This window comes from Poecilia mexicana, unplaced genomic scaffold (assembly GCF_051168715.1).
Source record: "Poecilia mexicana isolate PSO_F unplaced genomic scaffold, ASM5116871v1 scaffold_18, whole genome shotgun sequence".
Classification (NCBI taxonomy): domain Eukaryota; kingdom Metazoa; phylum Chordata; class Actinopteri; order Cyprinodontiformes; family Poeciliidae; genus Poecilia; species Poecilia mexicana.
This window is the reverse complement of record NW_028263387.1, coordinates 23701835-23724290: the sequence shown is the minus strand read 5'-3', so window position 1 is coordinate 23724290 and position 22456 is coordinate 23701835. Positions and strand designations below refer to the sequence as shown.

General features: G+C 37.8%; 1 long non-coding RNA gene and 1 pseudogene across 2 annotated transcripts; both read left to right on the top strand.

Annotated features, from left to right (window-relative positions):
* Positions 1-10388: 10388 nt before the first annotated feature.
* On the top strand, positions 10389-12572 carry LOC106909583 (uncharacterized; annotated as a pseudogene). Its single transcript, XR_015765968.1, has 2 exons — positions 10389-10823; positions 10964-12572. The product of XR_015765968.1 is annotated as an uncharacterized LOC106909583 (transcript).
* A 6267-nt stretch (positions 12573-18839) lies between these two features.
* LOC148154261 (uncharacterized) lies at positions 18840-20448 on the top strand. The gene is made up of 4 exons (XR_015765975.1): positions 18840-18999; positions 19847-19873; positions 20109-20186; positions 20346-20448. It is a non-coding gene; the product is annotated as an uncharacterized LOC148154261 (long non-coding RNA).
* The last annotated feature ends 2008 nt before the right edge of the window (positions 20449-22456 follow it).

Genomic DNA, 22456 nt, shown 5'->3' with positions numbered 1-22456 from the left:
ATCAATCTGCCACCAAAGTCCCATGACCTTTAACCTCAAATAAAATCTTTGAGCTGTTCTCAAGAGGAAGATGAGACCCAGTGAGGCAGATGGATGGAAGAAATGTTGCACCTTTATGCAATATTCTAGTTTTTTAAATGCACAAATATTAAATCAATAATAAATAAACTGTAGATTAATTGATTCATGTTAAGCTTTGAAGGTTCAGTAATTAAAACTCTGACTTGGTATTTATGTTTCTTGATCCTTACACAGTAAATCACGAATGAAACTATTTAGTAATAATAATATAATAGATAATAATACTCTACTTTTTGGGAGCAAAAAGTAGATTATTATTATCTACTGAAAATAGACACCAACATCGGTAGCCTACAAGCTACTTGTTAAGCTTAAGGTTCTGTATTGATGTTAGCTAGTCATCTTTTAGCTAACATTACCTGCATCCAACAGCTTTACTCAACTCAGTCGGTTAGTTTGGAGTGAAAAACTGTGAAAAGTTCTTTGCGTTTTGCAGTTTTGCTGCCGTGATTCTAACACAAACCTACGTAGCTCCGCACAGCAGCAGCAGGTCTCCTTCACAGGTGGAAACCCAGCGCGAGCGTCAGCGCTCATGTTGCGTTTAAAGGCGGCTTGGAAAAACAGGTTACCACATGTCAACAAAGGATTAAACTGTTTTAACTGCTGATAAAAGTGACAGAGGACACAGATATGGGAAGTGTGGAAGCCTCTACTGTATCAAATTGACATAGGAATAACAGAGTTGGCCATTTTAAGGTAAAAACCCAGCGCATACAGTGTTCATATTTTGTTTTTTTTCATCCAGACGGCTTCCCGCGCCGCCCCCCTAGGGGGCGTGCCCCACAGTTTGGGAACCTCTGCTTTACATACAGTTCTTACTGCACCCAACTCAGTTACAGGAGGTCCAACTGTCTTTTTGATAACAATCAGAGGAAGCAGCAGGTCAGGTTCCGTTAGTGAGGGGGATCAGCATTAGTTCTGGTTCTGATCAATAAAGGAGTTTGTCCAGGAAGTGGTTCTGCCAACATGAACAGTCACATTAATAAATTGCCCTGAGAAACGAGAGACGATTTTGTTTGTGAGAAACTTGACCTGCGTTGCATCGACAGTGTGAAAGAGAAAGTGGACATCAGAGCTGCTCTTTGTTTAAAAATGGAGGAATAATGTTTACTGATGTAGCAGCAGCTATTCAACCACTTCAGTAATTCTCTTTAGTGTTTTATTTTTATCTCCTTTATTTAGTTTTAAGTGAGCCAATTTAGCATTATCCTCTCTAGTGCTATACAGAATTAGTTTATAGTCCTTTATTAAAAGATGTTCTATATTTTATCACTATTTTTCTTTCACATTCAGTTCTGAGGTAAATCAAAATTCACCTCAGGAATTTTGGAAATGTGTTTATAGCTATGTAAAAATTATGCATTTTATTAAATACTTCAAGTTGAAATGTGAGTAATTTAATGTAATGTGAAAAACTGGAAGTGCAAAGACTCTTATTAACCAGAGAGACTCAGGGCAGAAGTCTGAGTTTGAGGAAGATGATCTTTCAGTTGCACAGCAACATGTAAAACTACCTGACCTGGTTCCACCCACACCTATTATTACCACGACATTTACAATACTGCTCCACATAGATCCAGTGGACTATGAGGAAGGACTAGACGTACCTTAATATTTAAACAGATTGTTGATTCCACAATAAATCAGGTGAGTAAATTGGATCTGTTTTATTATTTGTCACTTTTTAATCTACCACTTTCTATTAATCAGGAACTCTATGAAAACATTTAACAACTTGACATTGTAATGTAATTAGCAATGAGTTCGTTTTTGTAACTGGCAGGTTTATGGGGTCTCATGTATAAAGCATAAGCAAAAAATGTGGGGTCCCATATTGTGAAACTGTGAAACTAAAAAGCATCAAAACTCATCTAAATACACTGAAATCTGATTACATTCAGTTTATTAATAAAATTCTGAATTGATTTTAATGTTTAATTTTCCAGGTTACATTATTTATCAGTAAAATGAGAGATGCTGAACCAGAGCAGATCTGAGCTGTTATTATTATATTATTTAATTACAATTTGACTTCCTGTAACCTGAGTAGATCAACATGGAGGAAACAAGAGGAGGCAGCTGGTTTGTTGGTTTTTCCTCTGAACAAGAAAAAATTATTTATTTAGTGACCAGTTTTGTGAAAAGACCTGTTGTCACTGAGAGGGACAGGTGGGAGAACTGGCTGCTCTGTCAACACGACAGCAGGATTGGGCGTTAGTTCAGTTTTATACTTTCAAATGAGTCACATGATCAATATGAAAGGGGAAAAGAGCAGATCTCTATATTTTACAATACAGAAGCAGATAAGTATGTTGTTAACTGATGTAGCAGCAGCCATGCTGGATCTTTACATTTATCTTATTAAAAATTCTCTCCAAGGCACTACAAAATTATTTTATTTTCCTGTCGTTGCTAATGATCTGCTCCAAATAGTAAACACATCGTTGTCTTCAGGTGTTTTCCCCCAGGCTTTGAAAACAGCAGTTATCAAACCACTTATAAAAAAGAACAGTCTAGACAAATCACTACTGCAGAATTACAGGCCGACCTCTGACCTCCCATTCATCAGCAAAGTTATTGAAAAAGCAGTTTTTAAACAATTAAATAGCTTCCTAACAATAATGAATCGCTTTGACTCCTTCCAGTCTGGTTTTCGTGCTCACCACAGCACGGAGACGGCCTAGTCAAAGTGTTCAATGATATCCATATAAATACAAACTGTGGGAGAACCACAGTGCTGGTTCTGTTGGACCTCAGTGCAGCTTTTGACACTGTTGACCACGACATTTTACTGAATCGACTGGAGAGTTGGGTCGGACTCTCTGGTCCAGTGCTCAACTGGTTTGAATCTTACATAAAGAACAGGAATTTATTTGTTTCAATTGGAAACTTCTCATCAGAGGTCAAAGGTCACATGTGGGGTACCCCAAGGTACAATCCTAGGATCCCTTCTTTTCAATATTTATATGCTCCCACTGGCTCAGGTTATAACAGGAAATAAGATCAGCTACCATAACTATGCAGATGATACACAGTTTTACATCACGATGTCACCAGGTGACCTTTGACCCCATCCAATCACTGAACAGATGCTTAGAACAGATAAATGTGTGGATGTGCCAAAACTTTCTCAAGCTGAACAGAAACAAAACTGAAGTTATCTTTGGACCTAAAGAGGAACGAACTAGAATCAATGCACAGCTTCAGTTATTACAACTGAAAACCAGCGATCAGCCCGAAACCTGGGAGTAGTGATGGACTCTGACCTGAACCTTCAGAGCCACATTAAGACAGTCACAAAGTCGGCCTTCTATCACCTGAAGAACATCTCCAGGATTAGAGGACTAATGTCTCAGCAGGATCTAGAGAAACTCATCCATGCGTTTATCTTTAGCCGTATTGATTACTGCAACAGCGTCTTCACAGGTCTGACTAATAAATCAATCAAACAGCTGCAGCTGATCCAGATGCTGCTGCTGTTCTGACTAAAACCAGGAAGATAGAGACATAACACCAGTTTTAAAGTCCCTACACTGGCTCCCTGTAGCTCAAAGAATAGACTTTAAAATACTGTTAGTTTATAAATCACTGAACGGTTTAGCACTACAATACATTACAGATCTGTTACTGCTGTACCAACCGTCTAGATCCCTCAGATCTTCTGGTTCTGGTTCTGCTCTGCATCCCCAGAACCAGAACCAAACGAGGAGAAGCAGCATTTAGTTTCTATGCACCACGGATTTGGAATAAACTTCCAGAAAACTGCAAAACAGCTGAAACACTGGGTGCCTTTAAATCTCAACTTAAAACCCACCTGTTTAGATTTGCTTATGGCAATTGATGCCTTCAACGTATTTGATGTTTTTAATGTTTTTAACGATTTCATCTTTTCTTTTTACTTTCTTTTTATTTTTCTTTCTCACTTTTTCCTTGTCAAACAATGTTTTGAAAATTATGTAAAGCACTTTGAAATGTCTTGCTGCTGAAATGTGCTATACAAATAAAATTTGATTGATTGATTTTCCATTATCAAAAGAATATATGTTTTATCTCTGTTTATTTGTATCAGTTAAAGTTTAAGGGACAAATTGAAGATTTTTTATTTTTATGTTGGTCCAAAAATAATCTGAGACTTTGACAAAGGTGCAAGTGGAAAATCCTCTTCACTACATGATGTTTTCATGTATTAATAATCAGCTTGCTATCATCTTCCTATTTAAATGGTTTCTGTTTGTTATTGATGGGAATCTTATAAACCTGTGTGCACCATTAACTGGTTACTTGTTGTGATATTAGATCAAAAGTTTATTAATTCTGAGTTATTTTTGTTTAATTTCAGGGCAGTTCCATGTAAAATAAAAATCCAACAGAGACTATTGCTCTGCCTTACAGTGACTTCCCCTACCACAATGATATGTAAAACCATGTAAAGCCCTGAAGCTGTCCTGAAACAACAAAGAATGGAGCATGGAAATACCCCAAAACTCCACAAGTTTTATCCACAGCCATCAGGGGCCTCATGCATAAAAGAGTGCACAGTTTTCACACCGAAACTTGACGTACGGACAAATTTACAAAAATGCGACGCTCAAGAAAATCCGGATGTATTAAGCCCTTCCTTTATAAATGTCAATTTACAGGAAATAGAGCACAGCTACTGCTCCGCCATGTCGCCACCCATAGATACATATCAATGTAAATTATTCTGAATACCCGGAAGTCTGCCACCACAAACAATAACCATGGCAACGGTCCTTGTTTGAGTATAAGTATTTATAAAAAATAATATATTTTATTTAAAAGGGATTTAAAGACAGAGTCAGGGAGTCCTTTGAGTGGGGATGTGGATGTTTATTCTCTAACCAGGTGGGTTTTTAATCAAGATTTAAAGGCACTCAGTGTTTCAGCTGTTTTACAGTTTTATGGAAGTTTGTTCCAAATCTCTGGTGCATAGGAGCTGAATGCTGCTTCTCTTTGTTTGGTTCTGGTTCTAGGGATGCAGACCAGAACCAGAAGATCTGAGAGGTCTAGATCAGTGTTATTCAACCTATTTGTGCAAAGGTACATTGTTTTAATTGAAAAAATCTCGAGGCAAAAATGTTAACAAAGATACTCTGTAGCCACCTATATTACATATATAGTCATTCTTATCAACGTATCTTGAATAGGAATCAAATAAATATTAAAATGTGTTTTTATCGCATTTGACATTTCTTATTTCAAATTGCACGTAACATGTCCACTTCAAAATTACATCTGAACAGGGCCATAACACTGTGGTCTTAAATTTAAAGAAGTTGTAGAAAACTTCAAAGTGTTTTACAAACAAAAGCATTCTTATAGCTGGAACACAGAAAATAATTCTTATTCTGAAAGAATCGATAATATTTGGGAAACATTTCACTTCATATTCACTGTTACAATATGAATATTTGCATGTACAAAATTTTAATATCTGTATATTTTACGCACCTAGTGTGAAACCTGTGCATGTCTGGATGAAAACAGCCGATTTCCTGGCAGAAATTGAAGAAAGACAAAGCTCTTCCTGAACAGCTCTCAGTCTCTCTGGTTTCAGTTTTTATAGTAGCCAGGCTTGAGAAGCTCACTTCACCCATGTTCTTTCCAGCTACTGCTGAGCTTCACCGTCTTTTCATCACTGTCGTCACAGTCTTGCTAGATACGATGCTCTCACCGCTACCTGTAACATTCATGCATCACTAATTCTCTTGTTTTAATGTAAAATGCTCTGTACCAACCTTTTAAAACTAATTACCGTATTTTTCAGACTATGGAGCGCACCATACTAGCACCTTCAATTTTTTTTGAAAAAATAATGTGGCGATACTAGATGGAAATTCAGATTTTGTGGAAGTTTAATTTTAGTAAATTGCTCAACAACGCCACCCTGGGAATTTCACCCAGAGAATATTACCTCTTGTTTAAGGCACACAGGTTCAGTCATGCATGGATTAAAACATCTGAAACCATTTCAAAATGATAAAAAAAAAACGTTTATTAAATTCTTTTGAAAAATGTTTTTAAAACCAATTTCTTTTTAAAAATTAAACTAAAGAAATCAAAGGAAATAGAACTGCTGCAGCAGTTGAGGTTACCGGCCGGAGCGGGCGCTATGGGGACGACATCCAAACACAGCAAATCAAAAAAACCTTTAACACCAGACGCAGTGAGACAAGCCAAACTCCAGAATCACAGCACACAGACGAGGAAGACACCGTCACCACACCAACACCGCCACCGGACCTCAGCAACTGCAAACAAAAAATTAACCAACAATATCAGCCCGACTAAACAAACAAAAAGGGCTGTGAACAAAAGTAGAAAAATAAAAATCAGACAATACAAGTTAAAACATTAAGACCAGGCGTGGCCCTGCCACAGCGGGAGATGAAACGGGCGCGCCGATGCCACACCCCAAACACGCTCCAATTAGGGCGGATAACGCCGCCACAGTCCAACTCGAGAACAATTGTGCAGAAATCCGGGAGATTTACGTAGCCGGTGCAGAACAAAGCCGAACAGATCCGGGAAACGAACGCAGACAGAGCAGCAATGGTTCAACTGTGGGGAACCTATAAAAAATTTAGCACCATTTTAAATAAAAGAAACTGGAGCTTAGATGAGTGTTAATTTCTTACCTGCTGATCCACAAAACATGCGCACACACTCGCAGACCGAGGAAGAAAAGGAACGCAGCGCAGTGGCGTTTTACCTACGATCACACTTCAGTTTAGATTTTCTGACCAAGATCAGCTAAAGTGCAGGGAGAGAGAACACCTACCACCAAAACATCAGCTCAGCATGCACCAGCCAGCGATTTGTTGCTTTCTGCTGCCAGAGTCCACCAGACGCGAACCACACAGTGGGAGAACAAAGACGACACATGCCTGAATGAACGCCGCAGCTCCCTTATATACACCACGCCAACTTCAAGGACCGGAACTTCTCACCTGGAAACTATTTGTAGGGAATTATGTATATTTCTATACCACTACAAAAAAAAAGAAAAAAAAAGAAAAAAGAAACAAACAAACAAACAAACAAACAAACAAACAAACTGGAAGCTGCTCTCGGTTTTCCATAAGGACCCAGCAGAGGGCAGCAGAGGGCTGCGTCCTAATAAATCTGCTGGATATATTAAGGACGCAGCACTCCGTCTCCAAAGCCGAACCATGGTTTCGTTCACACCGAGCTTAAGTGCAGCGGCTTTATTTCCCTCCTGTACTGCCAGACCGACAGCCCTCAACTTAAAAGCTTCATCATATGAGTTTGAAAACATTTCTCTGTCATGCCTGCTGCTAGCATGTGGTTGTTCTAAATGAAAATTAGCACGTTCTTCTTTGATTTACAATTTAGACTTTTAATGATTCACTTCCTGCAAGAGAGCCCCCTGGTGGTTGAAGAAAAATACACAGAAAAGCCACACCGGGCTGTAATCTGCATGGTTCAAAGCTTAGGAAAAAAGTAGCAGTTTATATTCCGGAAAATACGGTACCGTAGGTGAAATTGAATAATTTCCACGGCACACCTGACGATCGCGGGGTGCGCGGAGCGAAACTGAAACTGCTGAGTGGGGGGGGCACCGCGTTTGTCTTTTGATTTTTACCCAGGAAGCATTTCGGCTAAACCATGAGTGAAACAGCCATTGGTGGTGACTAGTATATATTCGATTGGGGAAGGTAACTTTAACATTAAATACACCTTTCTCAACAGGCGAGGGCGCACTTTCTCCGTCTATAATCAGACATTTAAGCGACTTGAAACCATTCCTCCTTCCCTGGCACCCCCAGACCCGGGGCCCCCAGCCCCGCCCCCGCCGAGCAGCGATCCAAATGCGTCACCATTAAATAGGAGGTAGAGAAAGAGCAGACACTGAGAGGGAATAGCGTAGCTGTGCAGACTATTATTCAACAGTGTAACCGAACAGGCTAACGTCTCAGCCCCTCATAAGAAGAAAACCCTCGAAGAAGAAAGAAACATGTCCTCCCAAAGGCACAGCGCCCCCACTCATCCATGGAACATCCCCAGCAAATAACCAATCTCACATGAAACCATATTAATTGAAAAGGAAAAATAAATCATCTTACACTAACATTATTTTAAAGTCTGTTCTCTGATTTACAGGGAGCCAGTGTAGGGACGTCAAAACTGATATTATGTGTCATGTGCATAAATTGTACATTTACAGATTAGAGATTATTTCTGTCCATAAAGGCGAATTCATAAAGGATGACTGCAGCTGCACCGGTCCCGGTATCGCACGGCTCCTTCTTTAAGTTTTGCTCAGATACAGTCTGGATTAATATAAACGCTAATAAACCATCATCAATATTTCCCAGCAGATCAATATAATCTGATCAATCGCTCGCTCTGAGTCCTTCTATTGGCGATGTTCTCCATCAGAGCCAAAGGTCCACATTTACGCGGCTCACCTTTGCGCAGCTACTTATGTATGTGCAGTGGTGGAGAAAGTACTCAAAAAATGTACTTAAGTAAAAGTACAAATACACAGACAAAAATGTACTCAAGTAAAAGTAAAAGTACCACATTAACATTTTACTTAAGTAAAAGTAAAAAAAGTACTGGCTTTTGAAAATACTTAAGTATTAAAAGTAAAAGTACTTGCTGAACGCATTACCTAATCCCTAATACAATATCATTAAGTGAACCGATCTTATCCAATTTTAATACATCAGTAATGTGCCATTTTAATGAACAATGCCACAGATAAAGCATGTTTTTATTGTGTTTACTCTCTGTAACATAGTTTAGACTTACTGATTCTACGCATCACAATTTCAGGGATGGAAACATCTGGTCTCCTGTCCTGTCCTAACATAGCATAAACTTCACTTGTTTTGCCACTAGTGGCTTTTATTTCTAAAGAAATCCAACAGAAAGGGGATGGAAAGAAGGTGGGTGAGGGAGGACATGCAACCAAGGAGCCAGTAGCAGAGTTGTAGTCAAGACCACAAACCCAAGACCAAGTCAAGACCAGCACCCCGCGCTATGTGACAAAAACATTAAGTTTTACCTATCAAAATTGCTTCTCAAATGTATCTTAAAGATCCACATTCCCATAAAACACCTAGATATTAAATACTTAGAGCTGAAATAAATTTAATCAGTAAAGATCCGTCCAGAAGAATCGGATCGTTCCTGAATGTCATATCAATGCAGACTTTGGTCACAACGTTGTCCCATATTTGCGACACCTCAGTCAACACCTCCACACAATAATTCAGCGCATGAGTGACAACTTTTTTTCATCGCAGATGCAACATGTGTCTCAGTACAGCTAGCTTTGCTAGCATCACGTCCACAGATCTTACCTTTCTTTAAGCTTTCCTTCCAAGTGACGCTAAAAGTTGGACTAAGTCCCCACCGTCTGTGAAAGCGAAGCGCTGCTGATTTTACATGTCGCCATATCTTATGGTTTATGCAGCGCTATTATATTACTGACGATTAGAGGAAACCACTGCGCATGTCAATGCGGTTCAGTTTCATCGTTTACGTTTAAACAATAAAATATTAAAATCATAAAAAACATCGGATTTGATGCTTCCTGGTCTAAATAACCGAAAGTCGTCAGACTTCAGTATATTTAGATGAGTTTTGACGCTTTGTAGTTTGATATTGTTCACAGAAAAAGTTTGCGTGGCTGCAGCGCATTTTCACGCCAGGGAAAAAGTGTGCGTACATGTACCCAAATTTAAGTTAATTTTTATACATGCCGACTTTTGCATAAAATATGACGCCTCACATTTCTTGTGCCCATGAGACCCCTGTAGTTTTACTACTGCTGTGTTTCTTTAACACCACGAGGTGGCAGTAATGATCCGTTTTAAAAAATGAATCTTTTCTCTGTTTTGTATTAAACTCAACTTTTCCACCATGCTGATGAAATACGACAGAAAGTTTATGAACCAGCTGATCAAACATCTTTCCTGATGTTCTTCATCACTTCACTGATGTTTATTCATCTTGATTTTTTTTTCAAGCCAGATGAGCTCAAAGACTAAAGATGAGAAAATGTTCACAGAAAACCACCAGAAAACTGTCCTTCACTTTATCGTCTGTAAATGTTGCTGAATAATTAAATCAATATATTAAAGCTGTAGCAGCAGATGCTCCTTGTAATGGGTGATGTTGTTCCTGACGTTCTGCTGCCTCTCCTCCTCCTCTTCCTCTCTCAGGATGAAGATGATCTCCCTGCTGCTCCTCATCCTCAGCTCATGTGTCTGTGGTCAGTCTCCATCTTGTCTTTGTGACAGAAAGCTCTCTAGATGGAGCTGAAAGACTCCCATGTTCCAGTTCTCAGTGTGTCTGCTCCTCTCTTTCCCTCTCTGTCTCCTCAGCAGCAACATTTGTAGTGAATGTGACCCAGAGCAGCTATGAGGCAGAGGAGAACCACAGCATCACTCTGGAGTGGACCTTCACCACCAGGACTCAGGGAAACTGGAAGAATCTGTTTATCTACTGTGAAGCGAACACAGATCATGGAGTCTTTGTTCTCTATCACGTCCATGATGGAGTTGAGTTTCCAGAGTCTCAGGATGATCAGTTTTCAGGACGAGTCCAGAGTGACAAAGACGTCCTCAGAGAAGGACGAATCAGACTCCATGTGTCCAGACTGAGGACTGAAGACTCTGGTCTGTATCTGTGTGACGTGAAAACTGAAGATGGATTCAACTCTGGAAGATGTCGACTCAACGTGACTGGTGAGAAGAAATAATTTTTTCCACTCAAAGTTAAAATCCTGATTCCTGTGTTGATGAACCAACATCTTCATCTTCATCATGAATCCTCCTGGATCTCAGTTTTCATCAAATATTAATAAATATTTCTGGTTTCTTTCCAGCAGCTGCTGATCAGATCCAAACTCAGAGACCAACTTTGACTCCAGAACCAGAGAGAGGAAGATGGATCATCATCTTCATCCCTCTGGGACTGATAGCATTTCTGATGGTTCTAATTATAATATTCATTATTTGGTTTAGGAACAATAGACCGAAGAAGAAAACTCATCATTTGATAAATGTAGTTGAAACACATAATACAGATAAAGGGTTTGTTCACTTGAGTTTGGTTGACAGTCATTTTGCACAACAAAAAGGTCATGATTGTTTCATTCTGTAAAATGTACTGTAATAATGATGATTTTAATAATTTCTAAAATGTTTCTGGAGTCAGACAGACCCATTGATCAGTTATTGTGTCTAAATGCTGGATCAGCTGATTGTTAGTGAGACCAAAGATTATTTTTTAAAATAAATTATTTATGTTTACATTCATGATTTTTAAATATGTGTAGCCCCTGGTTAAAAACCATGCATTTCAAGGTCCTTTAATATTTACAAAATGTTTACAAGGTTGGTTTTATGTATATCAAAAATATAAGTGAGAAACTTGTATTGCAATGTAGTAATACAAGTTTCTCAACTGCGCCACTGTGCAGCCCACATCTCATTATTTCACATATTATTTATTTTAGTCCAGAACCTAAAGTTTTAACCTCACAGCGCCCTCTGGTGGAGAACTAAAGGATTTAACAGAGACAGTCTGTCCACACAAACAGTTTCACTGTGTATCGGATCAAGGTCATCTTTTATCCCTGACCTTTTGCCACTGGAAAAAACATTCCTGTCTTCATGAAAGCTGCATTTGTGTGATTATCTGGACAATCAACAAATATATGATCAGTTGAAACATGTAGAGAAATAAACCAAGAACTTCCAGTTTGTGACTAGAAGATTAAATCTGAGCTGAATAATTTCACAAAATAAACTAATGAGACAAATAAATTTTTATGAAATCTGAATTGATATATATATTTTTATATTTTAATGGAGATATTTTTTTCTTGTATGGCTTCCATATAACAATAATTATAGTGCTAATAAAATTGATTAAATATCATTTACAAAGTACTGTAACCAATAATGTAATGTTTTTGAAACCTTTCTGTTTACTCTGTTCTGATTTGTTTTGGTACCAGTCCCTGCCTGGCCTCTCAGTTTCGACTCTTATTTAATAAAATGTGATGATGAGACTTTGATCAAATTTTGTCTAATAAAAAATATTTATATAAGTCAAACAAGCTCCTTTCAACAACAGATTATAAGAACAACTCATCTTTTATCAAAGCTGTTATTAGACATTTCAAAGAAGGCTTCAAATTAACAGAGACAGCAGTAAAAACTGTTTTATTTTTCACAACTACTCCATTTGGACATTTACATCACAATTATTATAAATCAAAAACTGTTTTCCTGACACACCTTGCAATTTTGTAAAGCATGACTGACTGCAAATAGAAAACTAATGAGTCACAAAGCAAGATTGTAACTTCATGTTTCCAGTTGGTGGCGCCGATGCACCCACAGTTACTGGAAGGCCTTTTCTTTCTCTGTGCCAAGAATGAGGCCAGAACTTAAGCAGGCTTTTTCAATAAATGATGTCCTGATGAAGATGGTCAGATTAATAGTGTCTTTATAGCAAAAATATAAATATGTTAAAACATGCACAATGTAATTAATCTAATTGATCACTTGGTGAAGGAATTACTAACACAGGAACTTTTCAGTCCTTTGTTGAAAAGGACTGAAAAGTTATTTTCAGTCTTGACAAACTTTATATTTTCAATTATTTCATCCAGAGTCCACAGCTGACCCTCAATTGGCAGCATAAATTTGTGCTCTGTTGAGTTACGCATAGTCGTGTCTTTAATATAGCAAATATTAAAGATTCAAAATTATACAATAAGACAGATTTTATTTCATTTAATTAATTTTTTTCTGCCTCTCCTGTGTTTCTGCAGCTGCCCCTGCATAACCTGAACTAATGTCAATTATGCTGGTATAATTGATATGAATTGAAGCATGTAATTGAATATTGATATTTCTCTCATCTGCTATGTGTAACTCAGCAGGACACAAATTTATGCCAACTGAGGGTCAGCTGAGGAGTCAGAATCACAAGTTCAAAGTTAACTCTAACAAGGATTTATTTGGTTCACACTGAAGGTATTTATCCTGTTTTTGAAATTAATAACATTTTGATTGTTACAGAATCTCATGTTGATTATATTTTTTAACATCTTTGGCAAATATGTGATAATTCTTCACAAAACGTATTTCTGAATCGTGAAACTGTTTTCAACTGCAGGCAAGCATTGATCAAATATACAGACTTATTCCATAAATTTGTGAGAATTCGTTTTTTTCTGTGTTTATTTAGGTTTCTGTGTTCAGTTTTGTTCTGTCTACCCCTTGATTGATCCCAGCTGTCCCTCTTTTCCCCAGATTATCCTCCTTGTGAATTTAATCCCACCTTGTCTTGGCTGTTGTTTGTCATGTCTCATGTCTTAATCCAGTTACTACCAGTATGAGAATCTTTGCTACTGCTGCCTGGACTGTACATTGTGTGATTCTTCATTAAACATCATTCGCTCTTTTCTACCTGGGTCAACTGTGTTTACCTCACCACCTAGAACTCATGACAAAATTAGAATTACTGAAAAGTTCTTTTGTTAATTCCATCACCAAGTGAAATTACAAGTATTTAAGGTACAATTAATCTGACAAGCCTCAGCAGGACAAGTCCTAATAAGACTGTTTGACATTCACATGTAAGCTTTGGTCTTATTCTTGGCACAAAAAGGTTTTCCAGTAACTGGGTGCATCAGCTCCCCGATCCTCCTCATCCATACCAACTTCCAGCATCTAGACAATTGCATCTGAATCTCTGCTCTTGTTGATTTTCAGTGGGACTTTTTTGGGTCTGGTTGGGACATTTGGGGAGTAGAGTGACCATCGATATTAGTTGACATTGACCATTAGCCGCTACAGCTAGCGACATGCACATGCAGATTGTTACTACACATTAGGTCATGTCCACAAAACCAGCTGCTCCAATGCAGGATGAGCAGGAATCTGTCACAAGAAATGGTTGTAGCCCCCATTGGAGATTTTGTATCCAGTTTCTGTAAAATGTGGCTTAACCCTCCTGTTATGTTCATTTTGAGGTAGAGCAGTAATGTTCCTGGGTCAGTTTGACGCGTGGAATGTTTAATTATGCTTTAGTGTGAGAAGTAAAGGATCATTAATGACAATTTAAACCTACACACCAAAAACAATAATTATCATAGAAATTGATATTTTGTAAAATATTTTATGTTACATTTTGAATTCTTTTTCAATGGGTGATCTTTATAATTGAACTTGAGACACATATACTGTTCTTTGACCTGCTGATTAAAATCAAGACAAATGAGTCATGCAGAGAGTATTTGTGTTTCTCCCCACTTCTGCTGAGAATCACTCAGTGTTGGTGGAGTTTGTCCATGGGAACAGAAAAGGTTCCCATCAAAAGTTGTATGAACACCTGCACAGTGAAGTAAAGAGAATAGTGAGAAATGCACATGTATTTGTGTATGTGTGGTGAAATATGGTTCATAGCTGCAAGGAAAAATATAGAAATTGATTTTTTTGTTTACATTTTCACCCTTCAACTTGACTGCAGAGTCAAATTGACCCAAACAGTTTCTATGTAATACCCTGGGTTGGTGTAGATGTGTAAAATGAACCATTTTCAGTTTATATGTAGTGCACTTATTAAGACAAATAGAAACAGTTTCATGCAGAAAAAATACTTCCAACTATTTAAAAAACAAAAAAAAAACTTTAAAACGGGTCAATTTGACCCGCAACATAACAGGAGGTTTAAATTAAAGTACATGAAAACACCAAACAGAACATCCTGTCCGTTGCAGATTTGTGTCTTTGAATTTTCATTTTGCGATCATTAAGTGATCACCTGAACAGTATTGGTGGTTGATTAGCTCATGTACACTATATGAAATGTGTGTTAATTTTATAAACCTGCCGTCTACTGTAGTAATGCACCGGGTCAGTAATGTTCAAATGGGAGCTCTGTGTGGGAGCAGGAACCAGAGGATAAAACTCGGTTCTTGGAGTAGAAACCATTTCTGTGTGAAATAGCACATCCATTGTTTTAATCTTGGAACAATAGAGTAAGGGGGTTTGGGAGGACGGGTTAGACAACGGATACATTCATTTCAGTGGAATTGTTTCCGTATGATATCATTTCTCTAGAAATCTCCCCGTCGCCTACATGCAGCAGGAGATCGACACCATGAGCTGATGGGACGTAGGATGACAGTAACTGAGCTAAAATCAGCCCAGACAGTTTTTTCTCCTTTTCTCCTTCTGTCCGCTCAGAGCTCCCAGAAGATGCGGCTTCATATCTTTAAGGTAATTAATGTTTTCTTTGTGGCTTTGCTATCTGAACACCATGTTGAGATGTTTTTATGCATTTTACTGTTTGGATAAATGCAGGTTGAATGTGAAGCTGAACAGTGATTGTTGTCTTTGTGGTTTCACTTTTACACCTGACATTAACGGACCTGCAGAGACGAGATAATAACGAGCAACAAGCAGAAAAATCTCGATTCTGAGCAGGACGTGCCAATCCTTCAGCAAGTTACGCCTAAAACAAACATTTGATTCTTTTAGGACTTATGGATTAATATAAACCAATCAAGAGTTTGAATTACTTATGGATTTCCACTTCTTAACTTCAGAGATTCAGGATTCACACAGTCCCATTGCGAACTCTGTTTTTCTTAATTTGCAATTAATTTTAAAGTCTGTAATGTTATGTGTTATCTGTGGCTCTTGTCTGTTTACTGTATGGTTTTACTAATAATCCAGATTATTTTCAATGTGATAAATGACTTTAAAGCTGTAGATCTGCTAAATTACTTAAGTATTTTTGAATCATCACTCAAGACCTTGATAATTATTCCACTTTTTTGCTGACTTTATCTATTTTATTTATGTATTAGCTTGTTTTGAGCCATTATGCATCTTTTATTTTGAACTCTAAACCTTTTTGACGGCCGTGCTCATTGTTTGAATGATTCTCTTGGACCTTCTGGCACCAGTGAACTTTCTGCACAGCTGCTGTGCAAAAAGTTACCGCTCCTTCCTCATGATGCGTTCAGGTAACCTCGGAAAGTTAACTCTATGACAATCAAAGCGGGTCAGAGTATGATAAAAATAAAAGATAAAAATAAAACCTCTGTTATAAAGTCAGGTGTATTTTACCTGCCATGTTATTTAAAAAAATCTGGTTGTTTCTCATCTGACTCTCAAATCCTGACAGATGTTTAAAGGTGAACGACAGAGGAAGAGATTTGAACACCCTACTCTGATTAACCTGTTAATTGTTCAGACAAGTGAGAGTCAAATGTATTTTTCTGTGAATGGTTGTTGTTTTATACCATTGTAGTGTGCAGGAATGTGTTTCAGTGAGCTGCTGAGCTTGATTTGTCTTTTGGGATAAATAAAGTATTGTAAAGTGCAGAAGCTGAAGTTTTATTAACTTAACTAATGTAATTTAAAGAAGATTTATTTAGTATTAGTAAATAAGAGCCTGTGTGAGTTATTGATCTGCTGCAGGAAGATAAAATCTAAGAAATCAGTGTTGTGATAGAAACTCTGGAGCTTTTCAGAGTTTCTCTAAATAGATTCAGTTTATAGAAAATCAGAGCAGAATAATCACCAACATAACATCATTAATGATTAACAGTCTGAATTCACAACATTAAGGATCTTTTCCTGAGCTCTTCTCTTCTCTTCTCTTCTCTTCTCTTCTCTTCTCTTCTCTTCTCTTCTCTTCTCTTCTCTTCTCTTCTCTTCTCTTCTCTTCTCTTCTCTTCTCTTCTCTTCTCTTCTCTTCTCTTCTCTTCTCTTCTCTTCTCTTCTCTTCTCTTCTCTTCTCTTCTCTTTCTCTCTCTACAAAACATTTTGAATCCTAAAACTTAGGAACTGATCCAAACTGTTGATTATTAAAATGCTACAAGTCCCAGCAGATCCCAGTTTTTGTCTGTGTGAATATTATCTGGACTGAGTTCATCCAACCTCTTGAAGGAAATAATAAAAAAGTTTCTCTGATTAGTTGTGATGTGAAGATTGAATCCTGGTTTCAGTGACAGCAGATCAACAATAACATGAAACCAAACTGGTATGAAATCCTGACAGGAGAGACTGAAGGAAGGAAAGACAGAAACAGACGGATGGATCTGTGTTTTCTACAGTCCAACAGTCTGACAGAACCAGGTTCTGGTCTGATTCCTCCTCTGATCTCCACCAGAACCACATTCAGAACCAGAATCAGTACAGAGAGGAAAAGAGTTTCTAGAACATCTGGACCTCAGAGTCTCTTTGTCCCAGAATCTGGATGGATTCACTTTGATGTTTAAACTCTGTTGGTTCATTTAGTTTAAATAAATCCTCCCAGTTCCTCCAGTTCAGTCTCTCTGACTGGAACTGGAGGAACTGGATGTGAAGAAAATAAATGTTTCACTTTCTGAAAGGATCTGGACAGTTTTCATCATAGAAATGCTGCAGACAGAACTTCAGCTTCTAAGATTTAGGATCTAAATGAGATTCTTGATGTTGTGAATTCAGCCTGTTTATAATAAATGATGTGAAGCTGATGATTATTTTATGATTTTCTATCAACTGAATCTCTTTTCTGAGTTCTGCACTGAATATATTGAGAGAAACTTTCCAGATCTCAGTGTTTCATTGTTAAATTGTTGAAAATGAACCAAAGGCATGCTGGGAAATGTAGTGACAAAACTGAACTTGAGCTGCTGCTGAGTAACTTTGAGCTGCAGTGATTAAGGACATGAGAGCATAATATTAAGATTCTGCTTTTGTGGAATTACCTTTTTTTTTTAAAGCTGCAGAAACTCTAAAAGAAGAAGAAGAAGAAGTGGTAAATCAGTTCCACTTCTATGCTGAGGTTCCTAGTGAGGTCTGCCAGAGCTGAGTCGGCTCTTCATGTTGCGTAAACTTTGTTTACTCACTTAATGTAAAGAAAACCACTGTGTGGTGAAAACATTGGGGGAAGTTTGCTGACTCTCCCCAAACCTCTCAACTTGTTTCATCTGCAGGATGGAGACTCATTGGTCCTTTACTGTAGAATCAGAAGTCAGATAAGATTATTTCTTAGTTGTTTTTTTGGTTTTATTACTTTCAGCATAAAATAGAAATACCAAAATATTAACATTTCCTGGTTATAATGTCAGAGAGAGAAGTTCATCACATATATGGAGGATTTAACTCTGGTTGTCACTGAAGATAGATCTATAGATCTATAGATTCACTAAATGTGTGAACAATTTACTTTTTATGTTAATCAACATAAAAGTGAATTATTGATTTTAATTTTTGGAAATGAGAGAAAATTGTGATTTTGTTACAAACAGATACAATAAATATCTTTTGACAGCAAACACGTGAACAGATGGAGGATCTGAAGTGAAAGTGAATCTTCCTGGTTGGAGACAAACAGCTGAGATCCTGACTGAACTCCTTCAGTTCAATGAAGCAGAAAAACTTTGAGAGAATCAACAGATCAGCTGATCTCTGTCAGAAAGAAAACTGTTAAATGAAACAACAACTAGAGCAAACATCTGGTTTATAGCAGCTGATCTACTGACTCTAGCTCTATAAACCTCTGGAATAGATTTTATTGAAATGAAGTGAATCAAACTGATTCTAATCAGAATCCAGATTCAGTTTTCAATGATCAGAGAATTTCTAAAAATTAGATAAAACTCAGATTTCTCCTTAAGATGTTAAACAAACACTGATCAACATGACAGAGGAGGGAGGAGCAAAGCAGTGGTGAGTTTAGGACACATTGGTTATTCAGGGGAATGAGAGCAAAAACATCAGGACCTGAAACTACTGATCAGAAAACAGTTTGTACTCATTTCTTCACTTTTGTCACATGGATAATCCTGTAGCAGGACGAAGCTCTACAAACTCTGAGAAACAATGAAACAATCCAACCAGATAAGTAAGTATGTAGTAATTTGGTTTTATGTTTGTTTAGATTTCAGTTCAGTTCAGTAAATTTGCCTGTTAAATTAGACAATAGCATCAGTAATAAATGTTAATGTATCTGAGAACTGGTCAATAAATCAGTGGAATCAAAGTGATTTTAATCTACAAATTATTTTCATTCCTGTTTCCTTCTTGAATAAGAAAAATTTTGAAATGCTGGACGAATTAATGAGAAATAAATTAATATTTAATCTAATCTCATTGATTTAATCCAGAGATCTGTGAATTTTGAAGACGTTTGGATTTAAAATCTGAACAGATCAGATAAATCTGTTTAATTTGATCAATTATGAGTTTTAATCTGTTTGAGGTTCTTCTGTTTATAGAAAGTTTAGGAAAAACTTTTCCTGTGTCTGGTTGTTGAAAACTAAAGAGACAAACAGATTTTCTTTCTAAATTAAATTAAAACTTGGTGTTTGTTCTTCATGCAGATTAAATACATTTTCTACCAAGTGGGGAGAAGAGGTGGATTCACTCTTGACAGGGTAGCACAGAGACAGACAGGAGAAAGAACCATGCACACACAGACCTAGGAACTATTCAGAGAAACCACATCCACAGGGAGAACATGCAAACTCAAGGAGAAAGACCCTGGGCTGGGAATTGAACCTAAGACCTTCTTACTGTGAGGCAACAACTCTACCAGCAGCACCACTGTACAGGCTAGCTTTCTTTCTTAAACTGGGTGATTATTCTACTGTTGTGTTATAAAAATGCTAATCTTAGTCCATCAACCGTTTAATGTGAAAGTCGTGTCATTCTGTCTCAATAAAAGCCTTAAACCTGTTTCTCCCCCACAGGATTCAAATTTCAGTCACAACTTAAAGGTAAATCAGCTGATCTTCTGTCTCATTTAGATTCTAAAAGTATAAACACTAAGAGTTAATAATTTTAATGTTTACTTATCTCGGTAAAGTTTGAATAATGAATTTAAACTGCTCGTTATAAATTGGCAGAAAAACTGAGCTAAACATAAATACTAGTGAGCAGCTGTAATTATTCAAGTTGTCCAGCAGGTGGAGCCATTTCTCTGCTTCAGTTTGTTTTTCTATTTCCCATCAGCAGGAAGACAAAATGTTGGTGACAAACATCTGATATCCTGACTGAACTCATTCAGTCACTGGAGATTAAACAGACGAGGTACCAGCAACAATTTGATGTAGATCATTTGTTCTCATGTGAAACTCAGAGAAAGTTTATTTCATTTCACATGTAGGATTATTTCCAATTGACCTTTGTACTGTTAGTGACGTTGTTCCTGATGTCCTGCTGCCTCTCCTCCTCCTCTTCCTCTCTCAGGATGAAGATGATCTCCCTGCTGCTCCTCATCCTCAGCTCATGTCTCTGTGGTCAGTCTCCATCTTGTCTTTGTGACAGAAAGCTCTCTAGATGGAGCTGAAAGACTCCCATGTTCCAGTTCTCAGTGTGTCTGCTCCTCTCTTTCCCTCTCTGTCTCCTCAGCAGCAACATTTGTAGTGAATGTGACCCAGAGCAGCTATGAGGCAGAGGAGAACCACAGCATCACTCTGGAGTGGACCTTCACCACCAGGACTCAGGGATCCTGGAAGAATCTGTTCATCTACTGTGAAGCGAACACGGATCATGGAGTTTTAGTTCTCTATCAGGTTCATGAAGGTGTTGAGATTCCAGAGTCTCAGGATGATCAGTTTTCAGGACGAGTCCAGAGTGACAAAGACGTCCTCAGAGAAGGACGAATCAGACTCCATGTGTCCAGACTGAGGACTGAAGACTCTGGTCTGTATCTGTGTGACGTCATGACAGATTATGGATTCAACTCTGGAAGATGTCGACTCAACATTGCTGGTGAGTTTGAGCTTCAAAAAATGTTTCAGGTTTTTCTGTTAATCATCTAAGAATTTGTTGCTCTCATGTCGTTTAGCTCAGAAATATTTTCTCTTTTCATTTCTGTTAGTATTCTGACCGTTTGCTTCAACATTGATTTATTGTGTCCTTTCTATTGCAATTTCTAAAATTCAAAGCTAAAAACATCATAAAACAAACTCAAACATTTTACATGAACATCAGTTTCTCTGACCAAACATCTCTAATGGTACATAAAAAAATTTTTTTTTCAATAAATTTACCAGCTTCTTCTGCAGTCTTCCATCATCATAAAGAAGATTCAGCATCAGACAGAAAAGATTCAGCGTCAGACAGTCGAGGACGGATCGGCCTCCATGTTTCACTGGGACTGACAGCAGCTCTAATCACAGTTTTACTGATCAAACATGGATCCAGAACTCCTCTGGTGAATCGGCTGATGATGAACTTTAATTCAACTGTTTAATTGAACCCTGAATCTTCAGGAAGCAGCTGATGGATCCTGAACTCGTTTTGGATTCTACTTTGGTAAACAGAGGAGATCATGGACTCCAGTCCTGACAGGAAAAAGATTCCAGATCAACCATCACTATGTTTTACAGCTGGTGGTGAAGGGTTTCTGCTCATGTGTTAATAAATAAATAACAATAACAATAACAATAACAATACTGTTGTTGTTTAAAATTTCCCTACTGTGGTTTTATTTTTCCCAGGGACTGTTGCTGTATTTTTGTTGTTCACTTACTCATTTACTGTAAAATCATTTGACTTTATGTTTCTGTATTATAATGTTCTTGTTAAATTATTGAATAAAGAAATGATCACAGAGAACCAATCATCTATCAGATCCAAGAGATTCAACTCTGGAAAATGTCGACTCAGCATCTCTGGTAGGTTCAATAAGTTTCTATTCCTGAAGCGTTTTGTTTGTTTCTGATATAAAATCATAAAAAATTCATGAGGATCAACAGAGCATTGCTTACAGCTTCCAGTAATGAGGGAAATATTTAATATTTGCATAAATCATTGTTCTGTTCTGACTGATGACCCGTCCAGCTGCAGCTGGTTCTGACCCGCTGGCTGCTGGAAACAGACGTTCTGGACTCAATCAGAACCAGGAACCAGAACCTGGAACCAGAACCTGGAACCAGAACCTGGAACCAGAACCCTGATCTGAGCTGCTTTCAGCTGCAGCAGCTGATGAACCAGTGAAGCTCTGGTTCTGCTCCACTGGTTCTGGTTCTGATGGTTCTGCTGAAATAAATCCAGATTTCTTCCCTCATGTTGTCAGAACCTGATTCACTGCAGAACCTTTTAACATCAACATGAGCTGCAGCTGTTTGGACTCAGCAGAACCAATCCAGCCGCTGGATCTGACCTCAGACCAGTTCTACCATCAGGGTTATACTGGAGCGCCACCTGGTGGTGGAGTTAGGAACTGAGAGCTCATAGAGCTGAAGGTCTGAGTGACGGACTGACTGGATCAGTTCAGATTCATTTGTTCTGGTTTTATTCTTTGTCCATCATTAAGATTCACTGTTAAGTTTATTTAAGTTACAATTAATCGG